Source organism: Symphalangus syndactylus, chromosome 3 (assembly GCF_028878055.3).
Source record: "Symphalangus syndactylus isolate Jambi chromosome 3, NHGRI_mSymSyn1-v2.1_pri, whole genome shotgun sequence".
NCBI lineage: Eukaryota > Metazoa > Chordata > Mammalia > Primates > Hylobatidae > Symphalangus > Symphalangus syndactylus.
The window spans coordinates 136,979,208-137,002,774 of NC_072425.2; the positions used below are offsets into that span (position 1 = coordinate 136,979,208).

Here is a 23,567-nt window from a genome sequence, read left to right on the forward strand (position 1 = left end):
AAGTGTCGCTTATGGAAAAAGAAATTACTCTGTCTCAGAAGAGACCTGTTACTACTAGCTAACACCGACCGAGTACTGCCTATGTGCCAGGCACTGTGCTGAGTATTTTACACACATTGAACTGTTTAAGCCTCACTACGACCCTGGGTGCTGGATACTGTTATTATACCTGTTTCACAGATGGAGAAACTGACAAACAGAAATTGCCCCAAATCACGCAGCTAGTAAGTGGAGATGGGATAAAAGTAAGATATAGAAGATATTAACAGAGGGACATCGTGAGATGCTTATCTCAAATTCAGTTACCCAGCGTGTGAGACCACAATTGGGGATTCTCTGCTTTGCTTCATCTAGGGAAGATGCACCTGGAGAAGTGGGCCCACCCTCTCCTCACACCTTCATCCTCCTCCTCCCAGCTCCCCATATCAGATTTAAACAGAAATTGGGCCACTCCATCTTTGACATTAGCCTCCTCCTCAAATGTCCCAGCAGGCTGGGGAGAGCCTCAGAGATGGGAGCCGGCTTGGGCCTACAAATCTCGCCTTCCTGCCCAAACCGGGGCTCAGCCCACTAGGCCATTTTCATCCAGCGGGTCAAGAAGGGCATTGCCAAGGCTTCTCTTCCCCGGATCTCCTGCTTCTAGGCGTCCTGTTTCTCAGTGGACAGTGTTGATCCAGACAACTACAGAAGACTGTCCTCCATTTCCCAGGGACAGGGGTTCTGGTCCCTTCCAGGGGCAATGAGAGCGACCTCTAGGTCTTAGTGTGAAGGATCTTGGAGGTCACACAGAACACAGCGATGACATGTGTGGGCTCTTGAGTCAAGTCAATGTTTGTATGTGCTGGGACCTCACTTTCCTCATCTGTAAAATGGGGAGTTGGGGGGATTTAATGTGTACAATGCAATGGCTAAAATAGGTTAAATAATGGCTACTACAGTGGCTAGACCCAAAATTAAAATTTGCCTTTCCTGTTTGGATCATCCGGAAAATTCACTTTTTTTTTTTTTCTTGAGACAGAGTCTCACTTTGTCATCCAGGCTGGAGTGCAGCAGTGGCACGATCTCAGCTCACTACAACCTCCACTTCCCAGGTTCACATGATTCTCCTGCCTCAGCCTCCTATGGAGCTGTGATTACAGGTGCCCGCCACCACACCTGGCTAAGTTTTGTATTTTGAGTAGAGACGGGGATTTCACCATGTTGGCCAGGCTGGTCTCAAACTCCTGACCTCAAGTGATCCACCCACCTCGGCCTCCCAAAGTGCTGGGATTACAGGCATGAGCCACTGCACCTGGTCTCACATTTCTACTCAAAGCAGTCATAAGGTTCAGTGAATCAATGTGAGGGCTTTGTCTCCCAGCTTGATCTACAAGTTTTTGACAAACCAGAGGTAAGCGGAAAGGAGAAAGGAGCTGAGGTACGCAGGCAGGTGTGGGTAGGGATGGCCAAGAGGTCCATGAAGCCAAGCTGGTTATTTGTCTCCAGGTGAGCCTGGGGAGCCCAGAGCTCATTACAAGCCCTTGATCAGCTAGCAGTGGACGCAGCCTGGTTAGACAACTAGGCCTTCTCTAATGGGTCCTCCAGGGGGCTGCACCACCCTGAGTGGAGGGTATCCTCTGGTCACGGGTACTCCCTCTCATCCTATGTGGCAGTCTGCGGAGTGTCAGCACTGGTCCTTCCCAGCCCCACCCCCACCCTTGTGGGGTAGGGTGATGGTGGAGAGCCCTCAGGCACTACAGAGAGAACTGGGCTGTCTGTAACCTCCAGGCACCATGGACCGTGCTTCAGAATCCCCAGGACCCGAAAACCTGCCCTCTCCATGGGACAAACAGGACCACATCATCAGTGGGTGACATGCTCCCAAAGGGATCCTCTACCCCATCTGTGACCAGACAGGGCTCCACTAGCCCCTTACCTGGTGCTCTGCCCCCAGAGCTAAGCACCAGCCCCTTTTCTACCATAAGGGTCCTCAATGTAGCCCCTTCACCCTGGCAAAACTCCAGCATGGATCTGATAGACTCTGTCCTGAAAGGATTTCCTGACCAGGACAGACACTGGGACCCCACCTGTCGATGAGCCAGCCAGCCCTGGTGAACTTCCAAGGGACACTGAGGGCCTCCCAGACCATGTGAAGTGTCCATTCACTATGAAAGGGGTCTTTCAGCCCCACAGACAAGAAGGTCTCTGCACATGTGGAAAGCACTGTGGACCCAACGAAGGCTTTCACTGGAAGGCAAGTGGGAGTCTTTCCTGCCTCCAGGTATTGGCTTGGAGGAAGGAGAATGGCAGAGAAGAGATCACGGGGCTGGTCCTGCCTTGAATAGTGTTGTGAGTCTTTCTGAGCTGAGTTTAGAGGCAGGAGTTCAGAAGGAACTACAGTTTTCCCTCCTCCTGTGCAGGCCCACAGGTGTGCTCACAGGCCAACAACCTGTGCCACTGGTTGGAATCACCTGGGAGCTTTCAAGAACCCTAATGCCTGGAGTCCTACCCAGAAATTCTCATTTTGATTGGAATGAGGTGTGGCCTGGGCACTGAGATTTTTAAAGGCTCCGATTTAAAATTTTTTTAAAGATTTTTAATCTTCAGCCAAGTTTGAGAACCCTGGAGTCCACATGCCCATAGAGACAGCAATGGCCCCAGATTCTGGCTTTGTAATAGTGTCTCCATCGTCTCAAATGCTGTCCTCAACTTCCCCAAATAGTTTTAACATACCTTACATCAAAAGAAAATATTTATTATAAGATTATTTGGGAAGATATTGACCAATTAGGCAAAGAATGAAAGGTATAGTAGAGAATTCCTTCATGATCATTAAGTCTGTAATTAATCGTACTCAGCTGTGGGTTGGTGTCTCTAGGGGGTGGAGTGAAAGGTCCGTTGATCAGTGGTTTGAAGCAACTTACCACGCTACATCCTTGAGGCCTGGGAAAACCATAGACTTCTTAACTTTTTACTTTGAAACAATTATAGATTCACAGGAAGTTACAAAAATAGTAAGGAGAGGCCCCACATGCCCTTCACCCAGTCTCTCCCAGTGGTAACATTTCATATAACTATATTCAATATCAAAACTAGGAAGTTAACATGGATGCAATCCACAGACCTTACTAAATTCCCAGACTTTCTGCTGACCTTTAATTCCTTGGTTTTTATTTATTTATTCATTCAAAAAACTTTAATGGAGTCACCGGCATGATAGTTGTCGACGTATGTTCTGCAGAGAACCTATATCAGATTCACCCGAGAAACTTAACTAAAAATGCAAATTCCTAAGCCTCGATCTCAGACCTACTGAGTCAGACCACATGGGGGTGGAGCTGGCGGGGGGTGGTCAGTATTTTACCAAGTTTCCCAGGTGATTCTTAGGTTCACAAAAGTTAGAAAGCCACTAAACTGCTGCCCAGCAGGCATGGGCTCAGCACAAGAAATACACTTAAGAAAGACTGGTTGCTGCCCTCACCGGAGACAGATACAAATAGCAACAACAAGGCTAGAATCAAGCCATGAACAAACACAGTAAGACACTGGGGAAATATCTAATCTCCTGGGGTGAATGGGGAGGAGTTTTGGAGGCTGAGCGTATTAGAGTTGGGTTTTGACGGGTAAGTAGGAGTTTGATAGTTGGGCAAGAGAATAAAATCTCAACCATAGCTTTAATATCTGGTCTCCCTCTACCTTTGAAGCAAAATTTCTGAGATGTAATCTCCTTAATGGCGAGAAGTCCTATTCATCTGTGTGTCCCCAACACGATGAATAGGACTGAGATTTTTAAAGGCTCCAGGCCACATTAATCTTCAGCCAAGTTTGAGAACCACTGGAGTCCACATGCTCATAGAGACAGCAATGGCTCCAGATTCTGGCTTTGTAACGGTGAGCCTGGTACACTGAAGGGGCTCGATAAACATTTGATGAATGAAAGCGTGAGAACTATGTTGGCTGGCAGGTTGGTTGGCTACATGCAGAATGGAAGGATGGTGGGGGAATGGTTGGCTGGAGAGATGAATGAGTAAATGAGTTCCTATGTGCTGTGGAGGCAAGGAGAGCTTGGCTGGGAGAGGGTGGATTCCTGGCCATAAAGGACTCCAGCAGTTCTTTCCCAAGGCCTCAAGGGAAGAGCTAGAACCCATTGTGAGAAAATGCAGCAGGGCTGTGTATACAACATTCTCTTCCTGTACAGTTAAGCCCCAAACACTTTGAGGTCCCATGGAGCCAGCTGACTGAATTTGAGCTAAGTGGCCTTTACCCTGGGGGAAAAAAGAAAAAGACATTTACCCCGAAAGTCCTCTCCTGCTCTCTTCAGAAGCATATTAATTTTATAATGCCAGAGACAGAACCGTAAACTCTCCTTCTTAGAGGATTGTTGCCAGAACCCTTCTTGCTGAGGAGTGCTGAGCCACGCTGCTCCGGCCCCCATGAGCAGCAGAGAGGGTGGGAATCAGCTATTTGACAAGCAAGGCTTGCAAAAGTCACTCCTGCCGGCGGGGCTGGTCCTGGAAGGAGCAGAGGAGCCCTGCTCACTCTTTCTTTCCTGCCTCTCCCTTGCTCGGCCTGGAAAGTGGTGAGGACGGCCTCCAGGTTCCTGCACCAAACCAGAAGATCCTGGAAAGAGCTTCTAAAATCTAGCATTCTTTTCAAAGATGGGCTGGTATGTGTGGTGTGTCTGCCTGGAGGCAGAGGAGTGATTGCGGGAGATGTCCTGCCAGAGGAGGTCAAAGTGCGATCTTTGGCGGGCCACCTGCAACTTAGCCACGGAGGGTGCTTCTAAAAATGCAGATGACCAGCCCTCATCTTCAGTCCTGCTGAATCAGTTGCGGAAACCCCAAATCTGTTTTTTTTTTTGGTAATGTTTCTCAAGTAGGCATCCTGAAGTTTGAGAACTATGCTATGAGGAAATTGTTTCCCCAAGGCTGTATCTAAACAGTCCCAGCTCCAGCTGGCAGTGATAGGAGGCAGCTGAGGTTTATTTTTCCTATTTTTATCCACCTTCTAAACACTAAGAGGCAGCTGAGGTTTAAAGGCAAAGATGCTGGTAGTGAGGCTTGAATGCCCCTTAACCTTTATAAGACTATTTACTCATCAATAAAATTGGGGTTAATAATCTCTATCTCAGTGGGCTGTATGCAGATTAAAGGGAAGTTCCAAGCATAATGACTGGTGCCCAGGGGTCCCTTAATGTTTGCTGAGATTGGGTCAGGCATAAAAAGAAGTGTTGGTTCCAATGCCTGTGTGTAGGGCCTGAAAGAAATAGAATAAACTTAAAGAAATTTACACTGTGGCCCCTTGAAATTTGTAATCTATGTTACATGTGTTTTCAACTTCCCAGCTGAGCTCTTTTTATGGATTCTTTTCTGTAAGTGTACACAACAACATAAAGCCTTTAGGCCAAATCTGTCTCACTTGACCTTAAGCTACCCACTTGACATTTTTAATGAAACATTTTGTTTTACTTAATGATTTCATGTACTTAGTCTAGTAAGGCCTTATCCCCTACCAGTAAAGAGCTTGCCAAGCTTTGTGGATAGGCGAAAATCTGCATTCTTTCTCTGATGTTGTACCTGCAGGAAAAGGGAGACAAAAGAAGTTTTAACAGTTTATTCGAATTTAAAAAGTACGCATCATCTGAAGAGTCTAGGTTGCAAACTTCGCAAGACAGGTTGATTGCATGATGTAAGGGGGACATTCTCTGATGGTTTATTTCCTTCATCCTCGTGCCCATCCCATTGCTGGGTGGTGAACACTTGTCGAAGAAATTCATTCAAATGCTTTCTCACCCAATGTGTTGGATTCCCTGTGATTCATTACATTATTTTCTTCCTGAAGAAATCTGAACACAGAGAACTTGAAGCTGCAGGGGGGAAACATTGCCGATTTGTTCTAGGACATGTAGACATTCAGATTCCATCGGGACAGGAGGACTGAGCAGATGACAACTGGAGACTGTGCTCATTTCCCATCGATGAAATGCCCTCGGCTCAGTAGAATCCCCTGTTTTAGAGAATTGCAGAGCTGTTTGCTGGAAATAAAGTGACAGCTTCAGAAGTGATTCACAGATTTGGATGAACACGTAGGTTTAGGTTTTCAGGTCATCATCTGGTGTCCAATGGCAGGAACATTCTGAAATGTCAAAGTTAATCACTGTGGCCCACGGTATCCCCTGAATTTGTAACCCCAAATGCATGACTCTGAGGCCCACTTTTGGGTAATGGTGAGTTCTGGGAAAGTATCTTCTTCCACCTGGAGGCAGAAATCATGTGTGCCCCTGCTAAAGTCCACAGGTCTTTTTAAGAATTTCAGGCATTATGTTCACTCATCAGTGGGGATTGAACAATGAGAACACATGGACGCAGGGAGGGGAACATCACACCCTGGGGCCTGTCGGGGGGTGGGGGGCAAGGGGAGGGAGAGCATTAGGACAAATACCTAATCCATGTGGGCTTAAGACCTAGATGACAGGTTGACGGGTGCAGCAAACGACCATGGCACATGTATACCTGTATAAGAAACCTGCACGTTCTGCACATGTATCCTAGAACTTAAAAAATAAAAAGAAAAAAGAAAAAAGAATTTCAGGCATTAAGAAATACTCTCAGCCACTTGATCAAAACTGATAGATTGCAAGCACCAGGCCTGTAACTGTGCACTTCAGTTTATTTTATTCAGGAATAAAATGAATTACATGGAGTATGGGGTATGGGCTTCCTCGCTCCCTTTCAACATTTCTATTGCTGCTAAAAATCTATACATTTAAATATACTTCACCATTGTTATTCATTAAAGCTGCATGCAGTCTCTACCTCCCCAGTTTCGATCACACAGGCCACAAGTCAAAGAACTGGGGCATCTCTGGGCTAATGCGCTTCCAGCAAGCAGATGGCTGTGTTCCCTAAACTAAGCGGTATTAAGCTTGAGGGAAGAGAACAGTCAGAGGCTAGGCTGAGATGGCTTTTCCATAAACCTGGCAGAACATGATCAACGGGACACAGAGGACTGACTGTTAAACTGGGTCTGCAATAAAAGGGCAGGGATAAATCAGTGTCAGAGACCTAGAGAGGTCATTTTCATACTTAGCAATGGGCCATCATCTCCCTCCCTGCGGCTCCTGCTCCCCACCTGGCCTGTGGCTGAAGGTGGTCTTGAGCCCTCTCTGTGTGATCTGCAGCATATTGTGACTCTGCCTCCACTTTTCCCTGGGGCCCTCGGATCCTAGATTTCTCCTCCCCCAATATCATTCTCCAGGTGTCTGTCTCCTATGCCAGCAATTGCCCCATCTCCTCCTGCTTATCTCCTCCAGCCTGTGCTGGTTCCCTCCCATCCACTTCTCTGAATTATTCCCAGGATATTCACTCTCCAGGGACAAGTATCCTTTGATGCCCATAGTTTTTCTATGATTGTATCAAAGATGGATAGATGGACTAGATAGTTGTGGTTATAATAAAAAAGTTCATGGGCAAAATGGGCCACAAAGACACACAGCCTCGAATGTTCCACTCTCAGGCAGTGGATATTAACACTTGCCCTGTGTCACAAAAAGGATTCCCTGTGCTGTGCCTCTCAGTGGCCTGGTTCACACATCCCCAATGACAGGGAAGCAGGAAGCAGGGTCCCGAGGTCTGGCTATAGCCCAAAGAGTCTAGCCAAAGTAGAATTGCTTTAATAATTCAAATTTTATCTTTATAATTAATTAAAATGTTATATGCTTCTCCAGAATATATATTTATCTGTTTTAAAATATGCTTGTCTCTAAAATCTTTGGATAAAATATATGCCTTAGGAAAATATGTACTTCTCACCATATCACCATGTAGGCCCAGGGGCAGAGCTCCCTATTTGAGAAACACAGGCAATCATTGTCACAATAAATTTTTGCCAGTAATGCAGTCATCCCCCTAATGCAGGAGAGGAAACTGAGGCTCAAAAAGGTTAAGTGAGTTTTCTGAGATCACCTAGGGCTTCGATTAAAAATTTAGTCCCAAATCCTTATCCCTCCTCTACCCATTCTATGAAGTACTTTGCCTTCCTCTCTGGCCTGTAGCCCTTGTCACTTGCAGAGTCAGTGTGGAACTTCGAAGCTGTTCAAGACATCCAATTTTCAGAGAGCGTGGAGGGACCTCCCCCCGCCATTCCTGTTCCCTATGTCCCTGCAGCAGCAGTGACAGCATGCAGCTGGCTTGTCACCGAACAGCATCAGCTAGAACTTTAGAGGGAATGGAGCCTCCATTTCTCCCATATGTAGAACTGGATTGTGGATTCAGCTGCTGTCTCCAAGAAGGACAATTGTCAGAGCCAAGGAAGGTTAATGTGCCCTTAGCAGAGACATGCCATCTGAAAGCCTGGGGGCCACCTCTATGCAGGATCCACCAGTTCCTGGCAGCCTGGGCAAAGCACAACTCTGGCCTGGCCTTCTCCTCCAAGGGGTGGATGCAAATGGATGGACTGGGGCTGTTTTTCCCTCAAAGTTCCAGGCATTGGCTTAGGCAGGTGCAGCTTCCAGGAGGAGATAGGTGGTGGTAGCGGTAGTAGTGGTAATCTGGGGCCCCTAGGGCTGACTCCCAGGCAGCAATGCCCAGATGGTCAGGCTGACCTCACTTCAGGGAGTAGTGGGCGATGCAGGGCCAGGCCTGGGGCTCTCCCTGGACAGCCTCCAGGGCAGCAAGTCTCAGACACCTTGGGCAAAGTCATGATGATGTCCAGGAGGGCTATTTGATGACCTCTGCTCCTGGCTGTCCTTTGTTGGAATTCCTTGCTCCTGCAGATGCAATCCAGATGCTTCTGTCCAGCATGATGACTTCCTCTTCAGCCCATCTCCTATTCTTCCACCTGTCATTGACCCGCGGCCACTCCAAAGCCACCACTCTCCTATGTCTTCCTCATCAGTTCTGGCTGTTGCTTCTGCCTGGAACGGCTTCCCCAATGTGACTGCCTGGGTGCACCCACTCATCCTGCAAGAGTCAGCTCCGGTGCCACCTCCTGTAGGCAGGCCTCCCTGCCCATCCCTGCCTGGGCCAGGCAGGTTGCATCTGTGCTCCCACAGCCTCCTGTGGTCACCCCACATCACAGCTGTTAGTTCTACTCCTCCTCTCTATTGCTGGTCTTAGAGCTTCTTGAGGCCTCTTTTTCTCCAGTGCCATATGGGAGGTGCTGAGTAAACAGTTTTTGGATAAATAAATGACCAAGATTGCCACCCTGTGGGATTTGGCTAAGCAAGAAGAATGAGGGCCTGCCAGCAGTAACAATAATGGCTAACGCTGTCATTTATTGATTGCAGACTGTGTGCCAAGTATGATGACAGGCAGTTTGCATATGTTACTCCATTTAATCCTCAGCACAGCCTTTGAGATTGGTCATTTCCATTTTACAGATCAGAAAACTGAGCCTCAGTTTTCCCAAGGTCACAAGACAAGGGGGTAGCCTAGCCAGGATTTGAATGGAAGTCTGTCTGATGGAAACATTTATGCTCTTAGCCAGCATGTTAGGGTTCTCCAGAGAAACAGAACTGATAGGGTAATGTGTGTGTCTGTGTACGTATTAGTCTGTTTTCATGCTGCTAATAGAAACATACCCGAGACTGGAAAGAGAAAGAGGTTTAATTGGACTTACAGTTCCACATGGCTAGGAAGGTCTCAGAATCATGGCGGGAGGCAAAGGGCACTTCTTACCTGGCAGTAGCAAGAGAAAAAATAAGGAAGAAGCAAAAGCAGAAACCCCTGATAAACCCATCAGATCTCATGAGACTTACTCACTATCACGAGAATAGCATGAGAAAGACCAGCCCACATGATTCAATTACCTCCTCCTGGGTGCCTCCCACAGTGCGTGAGAATTGTGGGAAATACAATTCAAGTTGAGATTTGGGTGGGGCACAGCCAAACCATATCAGTGTATACGTGCATGTATCTACAAGAAGGGATTTATTAGGGGAATTGGCTCCTACAATAGGCCATCTGCAAGCTGGAGACTCTGGGAAGCCGGTAGCATGGCTCAGTTCAAATCCAAAGACCTGAGAAATAAGGAAGCTGACAGTGTAACTCTCAGCCCGAGGCTGAAGTCCTGAGAAGCTGTCAAGGCCGCTGGTGCAATTCCCAGCTTCCAAAAGCCAGACACCTGGAGATCTGATGTCCAAGGGCAGGAGAAGATGCGTGGAGCAGCTCAAGAGTGGAGAGACAGAGAATCTGCCTTTTTTTGTTCTATCTGGGCTCCCAGCCGATTTGATGGTGCCCGCCCACATTGCATGAGGGCACATTTTCCTTACTCAGTCCACTGATTCAAATGCTAACCTCTCCTAGAAACACCTAATAACGCTTTTCCAGCTATCGGGGTATCCCTTAATCCAGTCAAGCTGACACCTATAGTTAGCCATTACAACCATCAGCTCACAGCAGCTAGAGCTTGAGCTTAGATAGGTGCCTGGTGGCCCCAGTGTCCCATACCACAGTCTGCAGTATGGGCTGACCTCACCACCATCTCCAGTCCTCCCAGGCAAGGCTGTGGGCCCAGCAGGCTCTTCCCTGGGGACCTGCTTCTCTGTGACCGAGTTGCCCAGTGCTCCCTTCCTCGCTCCTATCTTGTGTCCCCACAATCCCTCCCCTTACCTCCTCTGACTCCACCTGATTGTGGGAGAGGAAAAGGTGAACATTAAGGTGTATGATCCATGATTGTTTGTTTGTGTGACAAGAAGCTGATGTGTTGGTGAGTATACTCACATCCACGCTGGGCCTCATCCTGTCTGCAGGAGCTCTGACATTGATGAATGAGTCTTTCAAAGTCAGTCCTCACTTTCAGGAGAAGCCAGCTCTCCTGAGGAGTCTGGTTGCCAGCAGCAATCAGCAGCCCTGCCCACAAGGCTGTGCCACCTGGGCTGGACACTGCCTGAAGCAATCCTTAGAGTAGCAAATGAGGGAGGAGACACCGTGCGTCTCATCCCTGTGCCCCCAAAGTCAAATTGGAATGCCGTCTCCACCTCGGGCATCACCGACCCAATTGTTTCCTTTCCTTCTATAGCCACAGCCTCTTGAAGGGCTCCTCAGCCAGCAAGCCTGAGCCAGCTCTTAATTATGTGTGCTAATAATGGGGGTGCTGAGGCCTAGAGAATCTCAAATGGCAGATAATCAAACATTCGCTCCAGTCTTCTTTGCACTGTGATTATGCGGTTTTCAGCTGATGTCTGCACATGGGTGGCCTTAGTCTTGATCAGGTTCAGAAGGAAGCCACTCTTTGAAGAAGGTGAGAGGCTGCTATCATGGCTCCAGGCCTTCCCCACTTCTCTGCAGTCTATACTGGGGATGCAGATGCCATGCCTTTGGGAGGAGAGGAGAGGAGAGGAGGAGATAAAGACAAGTGTGCGATGGGTTATTAGTTGTCAAATGGACTTTCACTCATGTCATTGCAGCTCCGAGCAGAGGACAATGTGACAAGTTTTTGCACATTGTAAAGAGAGGAGCATGTACTGGATATTTCCCAACATACCCCTCTAGCACCGTTCTTCTCTATCCTGGTCCTGCCAGGCTGACTGCTACCAGTATTATCAACTGGCCTCCCTCAACCTCAGGCTTTGCGTTGGCTTCAGCCAATGGGAGGTACCTGCAGAAGATCCAAGGGCAGGGGGAGAGGGGCCAAGGTATTTATTCCCCTGTTTCCCTCTCTGCTTGGTCACAGTCCGAGGGTGGCTGAATCCCTCTACTAAAGGCTGTAGCACCAGTCCAACAGCTCCAGATCTCCCAAAGTTCCAGAAACTTCCCATTGCCCTTGCCCTTTTACATTTAAGATGCTTCCCCATGGCCTGTGGCTCCCTGAACCTTCCCCACACCTTTGTAAAGTCCCTTTGACTCTGTCCAATTACCCCTTTGAGTATGCTGTCTATTTCCTACCAGAACCCTGCCCAATAGAAGTATTGTCAGACGTAGCTACAGACTTATCAAGAGAGAAAAACTGGCTCACAGCCCTCTCCCATCAGCCAACCCCATCCTGGTAAGAGAAGGCCTGAGACTGTGAGTCTTTTGGGGAACACAATGAGTTTCCCATCCCCTGCCCATTCCAAGCCAAGTAAAGGAAGCTTCAGGAAAATCACATATTGAAAGAGGGTGTTGACTACAAATGGGAAACCTGACCCCACCCACTGCTGGATACTTAAGCTGTAGAAAGTCAGAGGCCTGTCCCTAGTTCTGCTGGAGTGGAGCTGAGAGAGGCTCTTGGGAGCTGCCTGCGTGGGCAGAGTTTGAAGGTATAGGATATCTCCTGAAGGCCGGATGGGCCAGTAGAGATTAACAAGGCTTGAGCGGTCTTGAAAGATGGCTGCCCTGAGAACTGGCTAGAAGAGGAGACCAAGGAGGCTGTGTGGGTCACCCTTGCATTGGAAATGAGGGGAGTCGTGAAAGATCAGTGGGGAGCCCATTGCCCTGTTGGGGACCTGCCTGGTGGAGCTTTCCCAGGGATATTTTAAAGAACCTACATGGGAGAAAGCCTGCATTTGGACATCTTCCAGGCCATTCAATAGCCAAAGAGAACCACCAACAGCTTGAACCAAAAAAAAGTTCCCTGCCCTGACCCTGGAGGAGTCAGGGGATGCACAGACCATGAGGGAAGAGGAAGAGGAAGGCCAGGAGGGAGAATGAGCAGCAAGCTGGTTTCCTTCCCATTGCAGGTTCTCTAGGCGGGGACAGGGTGGGATGGAGAGAAGCCTTCAATTGAATGAGAGAGTGAAGTTTTGATTTAGGTCAATCTGGACTTTTTTATAATGGGATTGAATGAAGACAGTTAATAGTCAAGAACCTTTGAAAGGTTAAGAGATTTGATCTGCATACCATGGGGGTGGGGTTAAGCAGGGGTGAGGAGGGGGCGCTCAGAGAGCTGGTTTGAATGGCTGTAGTGACAGGGCAAAAGGCTGTTTCCTGATTCTACTCCCACCAAGTCCAACTATTTAATAAATTGGCTCTAAAGCCACTTAAGTCTTTGAGATTCTGCAAGACTACAAATTAAATAGAAACATAAAGGGAAAGCATTTCTCTAATACAGGCTTGAAAACAAATCAAGAAGGTGGTGATATTAATACAAATAAAAAGTTAAAGACAAATTGACAGGTCTTTTCCTGTCCCCCAAACTACATTTAGGATAAACTATAGATGAAATCCACATTTATTTCCATAGTTTTACAACTTGTACGGAACAAGGGCTCTGCTAGACCATGTTGGGGATGCAGGTAACTTGGACAGAGATGTAGAAATGAATAGGATACATTCCTTGCTTCTAGGAGCTTGCAATCTTGTGGAATACTTGATTGTATCTTGTTCTTTATTATCCCCACAAGCGGTAGGCTCCTGAGAACAGAACCCATAGCAGATAATCTCTTACACATTTACTAACCATCTGCCGCAGGCAAAGAACCTAAAAGTCCTAAGTCACATGGCTCCTAGCCCAAGCTGGGCTCATGGCAGGCATGCGACAAAAACTAAAATTTCACTGGGTGGGTGTGATGGGCCCACACAAGCCCCTCATGTAGAGCTGCACAGGGTGTATGAGAGCCCTTGGTTTGCTCTGGGCTGGCTTCACGCACCTTCTTGAATGTTTATTTTCCAAGCATCTATCAAATTCCTACTCTATGCCAGGCATAGAGGACAGTAGCATTGAATAAGATCCCATCCTTGCCTTCAAAGAACCTGATATCTAGCAGGAGAGATGGATTAAGTAGACCACAAAGAGCAATAAAACATTTTAGGGGTCATGCTAGGAGAAAGCCGGGCTCAGTGGAGGTCGGTGAGAACAGTGAGAGGTTTGACCAGGGCTGGGGGCCGGAAAAGGCTTTATATGGAGACTGTGTTTAAGGGGAGGAGGAGAGGGATGTTCTAGGCCTAAAGAGCAGCTCAGAAAGATCCCAGAGGCTTGCCTGGGAAATGGGGTGTGAGGGGCTGGGCAAGGGTTATGCCTGTGGCAACAGGCAACCTGGCCAGGTCCTGTTTGGCTTACAGGAAACGCTAAGTTTGGACTTTACTATTTTAGGGAGCTACCAGAAGGTTGTAACTGGGGAGAGTACTGCCATCAAATTTGCATTTTGGCAAGATAAACTCTGGTGGTGAGTGGGGCAAGGGTTGTCAGATAGGATCGAAAGTGGGGAAACCGGTCAGGATGCTGTGGCACTGGCCGCAGCAAGATGGAATGTGGGCGTCCACTTGCAGAGGTCAGGCCAGAGGCCAGAGCCTTTAGGAGGAAGACTTGACCAGAACTGACAGATGGGCTGGAGGAAATGGAGGGGGAGGCATAAGGTGCTCCCCCAGAGCTCTGGCCTGGACTGGGTGGCTGGTGGACAGGTGGGAGAACCTCATTCCAGCTGGCTCTGATCTGGCCACAATCGACTCCTGGCCTGCAATCACCCCCAGGGCCTGGGTAGGCAAGGCTGGGATGCTGCCTCTGTGCTCAGAATCAGCCAGGCTGAGCCCCCTGGGCCCAGGATGGGCATCTGTACTCCAAACCAGGCATTATGCAAGCCCCCTGCTCAGCTCAGTGCTGTCTGCAGGCCAAGAGGCTTCAGCGGAGTTCCACAAAATTACATTTTCCTCTTTGAAAGCAGCCTTTGCAAACAGAGCATTACTTAATTGAGAAGATATTTAGATCTGTGTATCTCTTGTAAGGTGCAAGGCTCCCCGTGGTGACATTTTAATGGCCTGGGGCACGGGGAGGAAGGTAAACACTCTTTAGCTTTGCCGCAGCCTGGGAATTCTCCTCGTTTGTCAGATATGATTAGCTGTTACCCTTCTGGTCTTCCATTGTTATTCAGGTCCCCACTTGTCACAGTCACACCCCTTTGGAAGCTCACACCTCGCTTTCTCTCCAGCTCTCTCTCCCTCTGGTGGCACCCTGACTGGCTAGTAATTTATGTATGACAATATGAGACTAATTCGGTTATTATGTCAAAGGGAAATTGAATCTAGGGTTTTAGTGCCGCATCTGGGAGAAATCTTCAAATGAATCTGGAGTGCAGAAAAAAGCCTCGGAGTTCGATTCATCCGCTTGTCACCCTGTCGGCAAGATTAAGTCATTATAGAGGGCTAAGCCAGGTCCAGAAATGGGAATGGAGAGGAAGGAGATAAAGGGGATGAGAAAGGGGTGTGGGAGCAGGAGCACAGGGGCTGGGGAGGTGGAGCAGGGCTGGATGGTGGGGCGGGGGGTCTGGCAGCCAGGAGGGCTGGCTGCCACTCCAGGGACTCCCTTGTTTACCCACAAGGCGGCCCCAGCAGTGTGAATGCCAGGGGACAGATGGGCAGGGAGGAAGTTCAGTGGGAGGGCATTTATGCAAACATTCGCTTGTCTCTGCTCCTGGGCGTCTTAAATATTGTCTGAGTTAAAATCTGGCTTCCCTGCCTTCCACGGGATTAGAGCACTTTGCTCGGTGCCAAGTGAGATGATGGCATTTCTGCTGAATACCTAGGTTTGGGCAAGAAGGAGCTCCCTGAGCTCTGCACAGCAGCTGGGCACAGGGCTGCAGAGGACAGGGTGAGGTCCTAGTGCACAAGGAGGCACCCTATGTCTAGGGAACTGACCGTGTGTGTTTACTGTTTGCCGAGAGAGGATGGGATAGAGTTCTTGAAGTCTGGGATGGAATCGTGAGGAACGAGAACCAGCCAATGTGTGTGTGACCTGAATACAAAAAGAATTCTGAAAATACTTTATAAAGTTGTTCTGCCCTCCAAGACACACCAACCCTGCTTCCATTTGTCCGGTTAACTAGAGTTGTTTTCTCTGTCATGAGGGTGTTCTCCATCCTAGAACTCGGTGGAAACACTAGTTAGGTTTGCTCTGAACGTGTTTTCTCTCTCTCGCCTCTACCCTCATGGCTCTCCCATTCTTGGCATGCTCCAGGCTCTAGGTAGCTCTGCTACCTGCTGGTCCTTCCTTCCCCATAGGAGGGTCATGGGGCACTTGGCAAAGGGAGCCACCCTCACCCCAAGAGCATGAGTTGCTGTGCTGGTTTTCCTCTAGGCATTTTGGTGCCCGGCTTTATCTCTCTGAACCTCAGATTTTGCCTCTCACAAACTGGGATCACCCACTCTCATGGGGAAATTCTGAGTTGCCTGGTTACCATGACTACAAGTTTCCCCTCAAACCTTCTGGGCATCCTTCTTACATCTCAGAATTCTCCATCCAGGATTCCTCCAGCCCCAGGAAAGGGCACCAGAGGTCTCCGTGGCCATGCCCCTGCATCCAGGCAGCAATCCTGAAAAATGAGCACACCAAGAATGAATTAAGGCCACTTCTACCAGCTCTCTCTTTCCACTTCCCTTGGCTTACCCGTGGAAAAACAACTTTTCCCCCCCACAAGAACAAGAAGGAAACTCAAATTAAAAATGTAAGAGTTCAAAATAACCCTCAGTTCTTAACTCTCGTCAATTTGACTGTTTCTTTCACTACCCACGCGTCGGCTTCGACCAGACACCCACCTAGCAGTACTTATGCAAAAGATATTGGCAGCTGTTACTAACCCAAGACATGAATTGGTGTTCAGAGTGGCTTTGTTACCATCCCTCTGTCTGTTCTTTGTGTCTCTGGAGCTTTTCCCCTGTCTAATGAGGGCCCTGGTGCCCTTGGAAGGCCCTAGGCTGCTGCAGCCCTGCGCCCTCACCTCCCAAGTGAGTAAGGCCATGTGAAAGTTGGCCATCCCCCACGCCCTCCACCACGTCATTGAGTGCCATGTTCCTGTTAATTGGACTGTGTCATCTCAGGGACCGTTATTTATTAATAGATACTCGGAGCCCTGGACAAGTTCATCATGATCACCAGAGGACTTGAAAGAGGCCAAGGGACAGATGGGTATTGCCGAGTGTGAGGGCAGTCTGCTTGAATTCCAGGCACACCCTCCTTGATGATGCTGCAGAAGGAAATCCATCATGATTATTGGAGAGAGGCCAGCTCCGTTGATATTAGAGCAAGCAGTCAGTGTGTGTGGACCTGCCCAACCCACTGAGGGGCAGGTGTCTCCTTCCAGGTCATGATGTCCCAGGTGGGGCTGGCTGCCCTCAGGTGTGTGCTCTGATCAGCCAGGGGAACCTGGCTAGGTGGAGAAGGTCTGGTTCCAGGGAACAGCAGGCTTATTACCACCACAACCCTGTGTTCCCAGTGTCTGCTTGGGTCCTGGCATGGGTTTATCATTGGAGTCATTTCATTCATTGTTCTGCCGCTGAGCCCAGCTACAGATAAAATAGTCTGAAAACCTAGTTGAGGGGAAGGAGCTCCCTTTCTTCTAGAGTTTTCTGAGGAAGAACCTGACACAACTCCCCACAGTCATGCACAACAATGCTGGCAGCCCCACTCCTGAAACCCTCCCAGTGCGTTTCATGCTGCAGATGTAGTCAGCAGAACCAGATGGTCAGGGTGGTCTGAGCAGACAGGTGGGGGCTGGAGACACCGAGGGAGGGCCTCATGCTGGCTCCTCCACCCCCATGTGGGTTGCTCACTGGCTGTGCTCCCAGGACGTCCCTCATAGGAGACTGAAACCAACACTCTGGCCACCTGTTGGCTTAGGGCCCCTGAGCCCATACATGTCCTCGAAAAATTCATTCAGGCTACTTGCTCCAGGCTGAGGAGGCCCAGCTTAAGCCTCTGGGCAGCAGAGCCCACACTCCCTTCCACCTGTTGCTGCCATGGGGCCACCCAGTGGTGCTTTTATACCAGCAGGGCTTATGGGGAGCCAGCTCCAGGAGCAGGCCAGGGCGAGGCAGCTCACAGGCCTCACCCTCATCATCCTGGCTTTGCCAGGGAGGGATGGGGGAGCCCGCAAATGAGGCAGGAAAGAGTATACAGACTATGTGGTCCCAGCAAGAGGCCAAAGCCAAGGGAGACATCAGGAGAGGCACTTGAGGACATCCAAGCAGAGAGACTCAGAGTCTACACAGGGAGTGGTCCCCAAGGACACTGGCCATGGAACTGAAGATCCAGGACAGAACTTCAAGACCTAAGATAGCGGCACTTTCCCAGCTGGCTTCCAGAGCCCGGGGGGAGGCTGGACCTGCAGGTGAAACAGCAATCCTTCAGCAGCAGAGGGAGGAGGGGGAAATGGGGAGAGGCGTGGTGCCAAGCAGACTATTCCAGAGCAGGACTGGTGCCCAAGCAGAAGGAATACCCAAATAGACCAAGACTGGGTTCAGGAATGAAATGGGTTAGTGGATCGTCCTCTTCTACTTTGTTTTGCCTGGAAATAGATTTCATTTTTAATTGTATAAGTAATATGTGAATATATTCTTGTAAAAATTCAAACAAGAAAAGTGAAGCAAAAGTTCTCGTTATTTAATTCCACCATCTGCCCTCCCCAGTCCCACTGCCCTCCCTAAAGGGAATGACCATTGTCAGGTTAGTGTTTAGATAGGTAGGTAGGTAGATAGATGATAGAAATAGATAGATGGGTAGATAGATGATGGAGATAGATAGATGATTCATTGTTTGATTAGATAGATAGATAGATAGATAGATAGATAGATAGATGATAGATAGATAGATAGATAGATAGATAGATAGATAGATAGATAGATAGACAATTTATGTGGCTTGCCTTTTCCCCTGACAATATTCCTTGGCATCATTTCCATCCTTATGGAGGGATCCACTTCACTCATTTAATTGTTGCATGGAGTTTCACTGATCAGGGGTAACATAGTTTAACTGTAACCCTATTGATGGATGTTTATTTTGTTGTTGTTTTCCTACTGTTTCACAATAAGCACCCCTTTACATGTCTTCCACAGATTTTAAAATAGGCCCATGAGTGAGTGGTGGGGGCAGGAGTCCCTTGGCATCTTTTGGGGAACTGGGGTGTGGAGAAACTGGGCTGTATTGAAGCCAGGCCACTAAATAGTCTGCAAATGACTCCTGTGTCTTGGCCAGCTTCTCAGAGCAGCTGCTTCCAGTGGAGTCTGGGGTGCCTCCTACCCTGGAGCCTCTGGTGCCCTGTGTCTCATGGGGGTCATCCCTTGCTGACCCTTAGGCCTACAGCTTGTACAAGTGGCCACATTCCACCCATGAATATCTTGCAGGAAAAGGCACAAAATCTATGTTCTGGCCTGATCCAGGCAGGTTAAAATCAGAGCCCCGTGTTGGAGTGAGAGCCTGATAATAATCCTCTCACTGCACCAATTTCCACCGGATTCGTTCCCTCTCAAAATGATCACAAACAATACGCCTGCAGCAGCCCCAGCCAAGGGACGGGTGCTATTTTGAGCTGTTTTTGGTAATTGGTTAATGCGGAGGATGAGTGGGAGGAAGACGCAAGGGCCTTTGTAGACGTGGTGCTGATGTCATGGCTGAGTTTACAGAGACGTGGTTTCCTATGTAGCTTTGGGAACAATTTCTCCTCCTGATCATGTGTCTCTGGGACAGTTGAGTAGCAGAGTAGCAGGTGGCTCCTTTGTTCTCAAACCTGTCATGCAGTCCCAGGCCTCACTGGGCTATGGTCTTAGTGCATGGTCTCAGTAAGAAGTCAGGTAAGGGGGGGCACAGTGTGGCTTACACCTGTAATCCCAGCATCTGGGGAGGGTGAGGTTGGAGGATCACTGAGCCCAGGAGTTCAAGACGAGCCTGGGTAACATAGCGAGACCCGATCTTTATAAAACAACAACAAAAAGTCAGGTAAACGATACAGGCATGTTACAGCAACAGAAAATGGAAAAAAAAAAAAAATAATAAAGATGATACAGGCAGCCTGCCAAAGGCCCAGGAGATCAGCAGTGAAAGGCAGAGGGTTTTCTTGTTTGTGTGCTATGAAAAGACACCTCTGAGATCCCTTCTCTTTCTCCTGCCCCATCTCCTTGCACGTTGATGGAGTGCCTTCCACAGTTCTTGCAGGAAAGCCATGGTATCTCATAAGAGCAAGGGCCCTAGAGCTGGGCATTGGCTGAGTTCAAATCCTGCCTCTCACTTTTGATACCTAACTGTGTGCCTTGATTTTCCCATCTGAAAAATGGGCATGATAACATACTTCCCCTAGAGGGTTATGGTGAAAGCTCAGTGAGATGAAGCCCAGTGCCTGGCATGCAGCAAATGCACACAAGGTGGCGGCCATTAGTATTACTTATTCCCCTGTGTTGTGATGCTCTCTTTAGCTTTCTATTTCTTCCACTAGGCTGTGAGTTCTTTCCAGAGATCTTAACCATGTTCTTTATCGTCTCCTCAATGCAGGCCCTCAAAATAGGCTGAATGAAAAGAGGTGTGATCGATGAAACCTGGCCACTCCTTCTTTGCAACTCCTTCCATTAGGTGATGGAGTCCACGTTTGCCCTCCCTTTGATCCAGGCTGGCCACACAAATTGCTTTCACCAACAGAATGCTGTAGAAATGATACTGCATGACCTCTGAGCCCAGGCCTTAAGGGACTTTGCAGCTTCTGCTCTTGGCCTCTGGCTGCTCTGTGACTACAATGGAAGGAGTCCCACACTAACCTCCTGTAGCGTAAGAGACACGTGGAGGCAGAATGAGCCACCCAGCCATCCCAGCCATCCCACTGAGGCTCCAGGCATGCCAGTGATGTACCTGGCTGAAGCCTGGCCCCCATTCACCCACTGACAGCAGCTGCAAAGGTGCCCATGGTGAGGTGAGCAGAAGCCTAGAAGAAATTGCAGAATCATGAACAAATGGATAGCTGCCATTTTCAGTCACCAAGTCTTGGAGTGGTTTTTCATGCAGCAATAGATACATGAGACAGGAAACTCTGGAAGAAGTCATTTTGGCATTCATAAGTGACAAGGAGGGCAAGTTGGGCCTAGTTGGATTGGATAGTCGAATTTCAGAAGGTAGCATTGCCCAGATTCAGAAAAAGACCATTGCAATCTCACAGGTAGGAGCTCTAAAAGTAAGGTGGCTCAGGAGGGCTGAGAGCATCTCCAACAGTGAGTTCTGGTGCTATAATCACAAATGAAGCTGATAAAGGAAACAAAGGTGTTGTCATAGAAAAACACTGTGATACCCAAGGAGCCCTGTCTTGAGCTCAGATTATAAAGGGGCTTGCAGGGTAGGGAGCGGCGGGGCCAGTGTCTATGTCCCAGGAAGACATAAACATGACACAGGCCTGTGTGAAGGGTACCAGGGACACCATGGTCCACAGTGAGCTGGCAGTGCCAGCAACAATACAAATGGGCACATTGAAAATTTTTGAAGCAAGAAGAACAAGGGGCGAGCCCCTCTCTTTACGGTGGCCATTATCATGTTGAGAGAGGTTTGAGCAAAGCAACCTTCCCACTTTGCTTGTTTCCTATCAAGGACAATATTCCCTGATCTGGAGAAAGTAGAAAAAAACATAACTGAGAGAACTGAAACCCAAATAAGATGAGGCACTAGCAAGAACGTGCTTGTTGTTGTTCGAGATTTTTATTCCCCAGCCAAAATGTGTTTTATTCTAGAGCTCAAGAAGAACTCGTGCAGGATGGTGGCCACACTAATAGTCATTGCTATGGCAGGGTTTCTCCAGGATGGTCACCGGTATCAGAATCCCACCCCTACATCCCCACCACAGCTGCTTGGCAAGAGCACAGCCTTCCCAACTCCCTATCCCACTTATAATGTCAGACTCTAGGGTGGGGATCAGCATTTAGTTAGTGAACACATGCATATGACTCCCTGACACCGTTCTAGACAATGTAGACATATCTCTCCTTTAACCTTCATAACAATCCTATGTGGGAGATTCTATATGACCTCTATTTTAGAGATAAGAAAACTGAGGCCCAGAGAAGTTGAATGGCCAGGGACATGGAAGGTGGCAGAGTTGGAACTTGAGCATAGGCCATCAGTCTAGCTCCAGAAGCCATGCTCCTAACCACTAGGATATGTGGCCTAGTGGATTATGGCCTAGTGGCCCATGGACTCCAGACAAGAACCACAGGCATCCTCCTGCACAGTTACATTTGCAAACCACTGCTTTAAATAATCCCCAAACCGCCTGTAATCCCAGCACTTTGGGAGGACAAGACGGGAGGATTGCTTGAAGCCAGGAGTTTGAGAAAAGGCTGGGCAACATAGCAACATAGTGAGATGCTGTATTAGTTTGTTCTCATGCTGCCAATAAAGATATACCCAAGAATGGGTAATTTATAAAGGAAAGAGGTTTGATGGACTCACAGTTCTACTTGGCTGGGGAGGCCTCACAATAATGGTAGAAGGCAAAGGAGAAGAAAAGGCACATCTTACATGGAGGCAGGCAAGAGAGAGAGCATGTGCAGGGAAACGTACCTTTATAAAATCATCAGATCTTGTGAGACTTATTCACTATCATGAGAATAGCACAGGAAAGACCTGCCCCCATGATTAAATACCTCCCACCAGGTCCCTCCCACAACATGTGGGAATTATGGGAGCTACAATTCCAGATGAGATTTAAGTGGGGACACAGCCAAATCATATCAAATGCTATCTCAGAAAACTAAAAAGCTAGGAATGGTGGCACATACCTGTAGTCCCAGCTTCGAGAGGCTGAGGCTGAAGCAAAAGGATCACTTGAGCCCAGGAGTTGGAGGTGAGGCTGCAGTGAGATATAATTGTGCCACTGCACTCCAGCCTGGATGACAGAGTGATAGCCTGTATCTTAAAAAAACTCTGACACCTGTAATCCCAGCTACTCAGGAGGCAGAGGCATGAGAATTGAGTTGTTTGAATCCAGGAGATGAAGGTTGCAGTCAGCCAAGATCACGTCACTGCACTCCAGTCTGGGTGACAGAGCAAGACTCTGTCTCAAAAAAAAAAAAAAAAAATCCTGAGAATGGGAGAGAGAGAAATGCTGTCTCCAAATATAAGACCCTAGAGTCTATCATCTTTGGTAAAGCCATAGCACAGTCATTAAGTAGATGGTTTGTGATCACTTAGAGAAATGGTGAGTATCAGGAACCAGCATAGGTTCACTAAGCATGAGCCAAGTCAAATGAGCTCATTTATTTTATTGAGAGCATGGTTGGACCAGAGCATCTGGAATGCAGTGAACATTTCCCAACATCATTTCCACTCCTCGTGATTGGTTCATTTTGGGCCACTAAGCTGATTGAACCAATGAGCCGCGAAGACAGACTTGCTTGAGGCTTTGGGGAGAAAGAGAATCCAGTCTGTCTCTCTCTTTGGATGGGAACAAAGAAGTGTGTTGCCCCAGTTACTCTGACAGCAACCTTAAGAGCCTAAGGGGAACCACATTATGCTATAAATGGTAGACAAGAGATGGATGGAATCTGAGTCTGCTGACATCATTGAGCGACTGAATCAACCAACCTTGATGCTGCATCTATCTCTAGGCTTCTTGTTATGTGAGACCATCAGTTTCTTTATTGTTTAAACCACTTTGATTTAGGGCTTCTGTAATCTGCAGAAAAACATATTGTAACTAATACAAGGGGAATACCCTAGATATAATGCATTTCAGCTTCAGAAAATTATTTTACTCCAGTTTAAGATATCCCTGTGAGCAAAATGAAGAAATGAGAACTAAATAATATAATTAGGTAGATTCACACCAGTAAATCCAAAGTTGACCAGAGACTGGGTGGAACAAGCCAGGTGGTATCTTTAGAACAGCCAGGTGCATGCTCAGAAAAGTTGAGTGTCCCTGCCTGTAGCAG

The 23,567-nt window shown here is 48.2% G+C and overlaps 1 long non-coding RNA gene across 1 annotated transcript in view; it reads left to right on the forward strand.

Annotated features, from left to right (window-relative positions):
* Nucleotides 1-3,408: 3,408 nt before the first annotated feature.
* The window catches only part of LOC129479776 (uncharacterized), a 42,805-nt gene continuing 22,646 nt past the window's right edge, over nucleotides 3,409-23,567 (forward strand). The window contains exon 1 of the long non-coding RNA XR_008656782.2: nucleotides 3,409-3,516. This is a non-coding gene — a long non-coding RNA (uncharacterized lncRNA). The remainder of the gene's footprint in view (nucleotides 3,517-23,567) is intronic.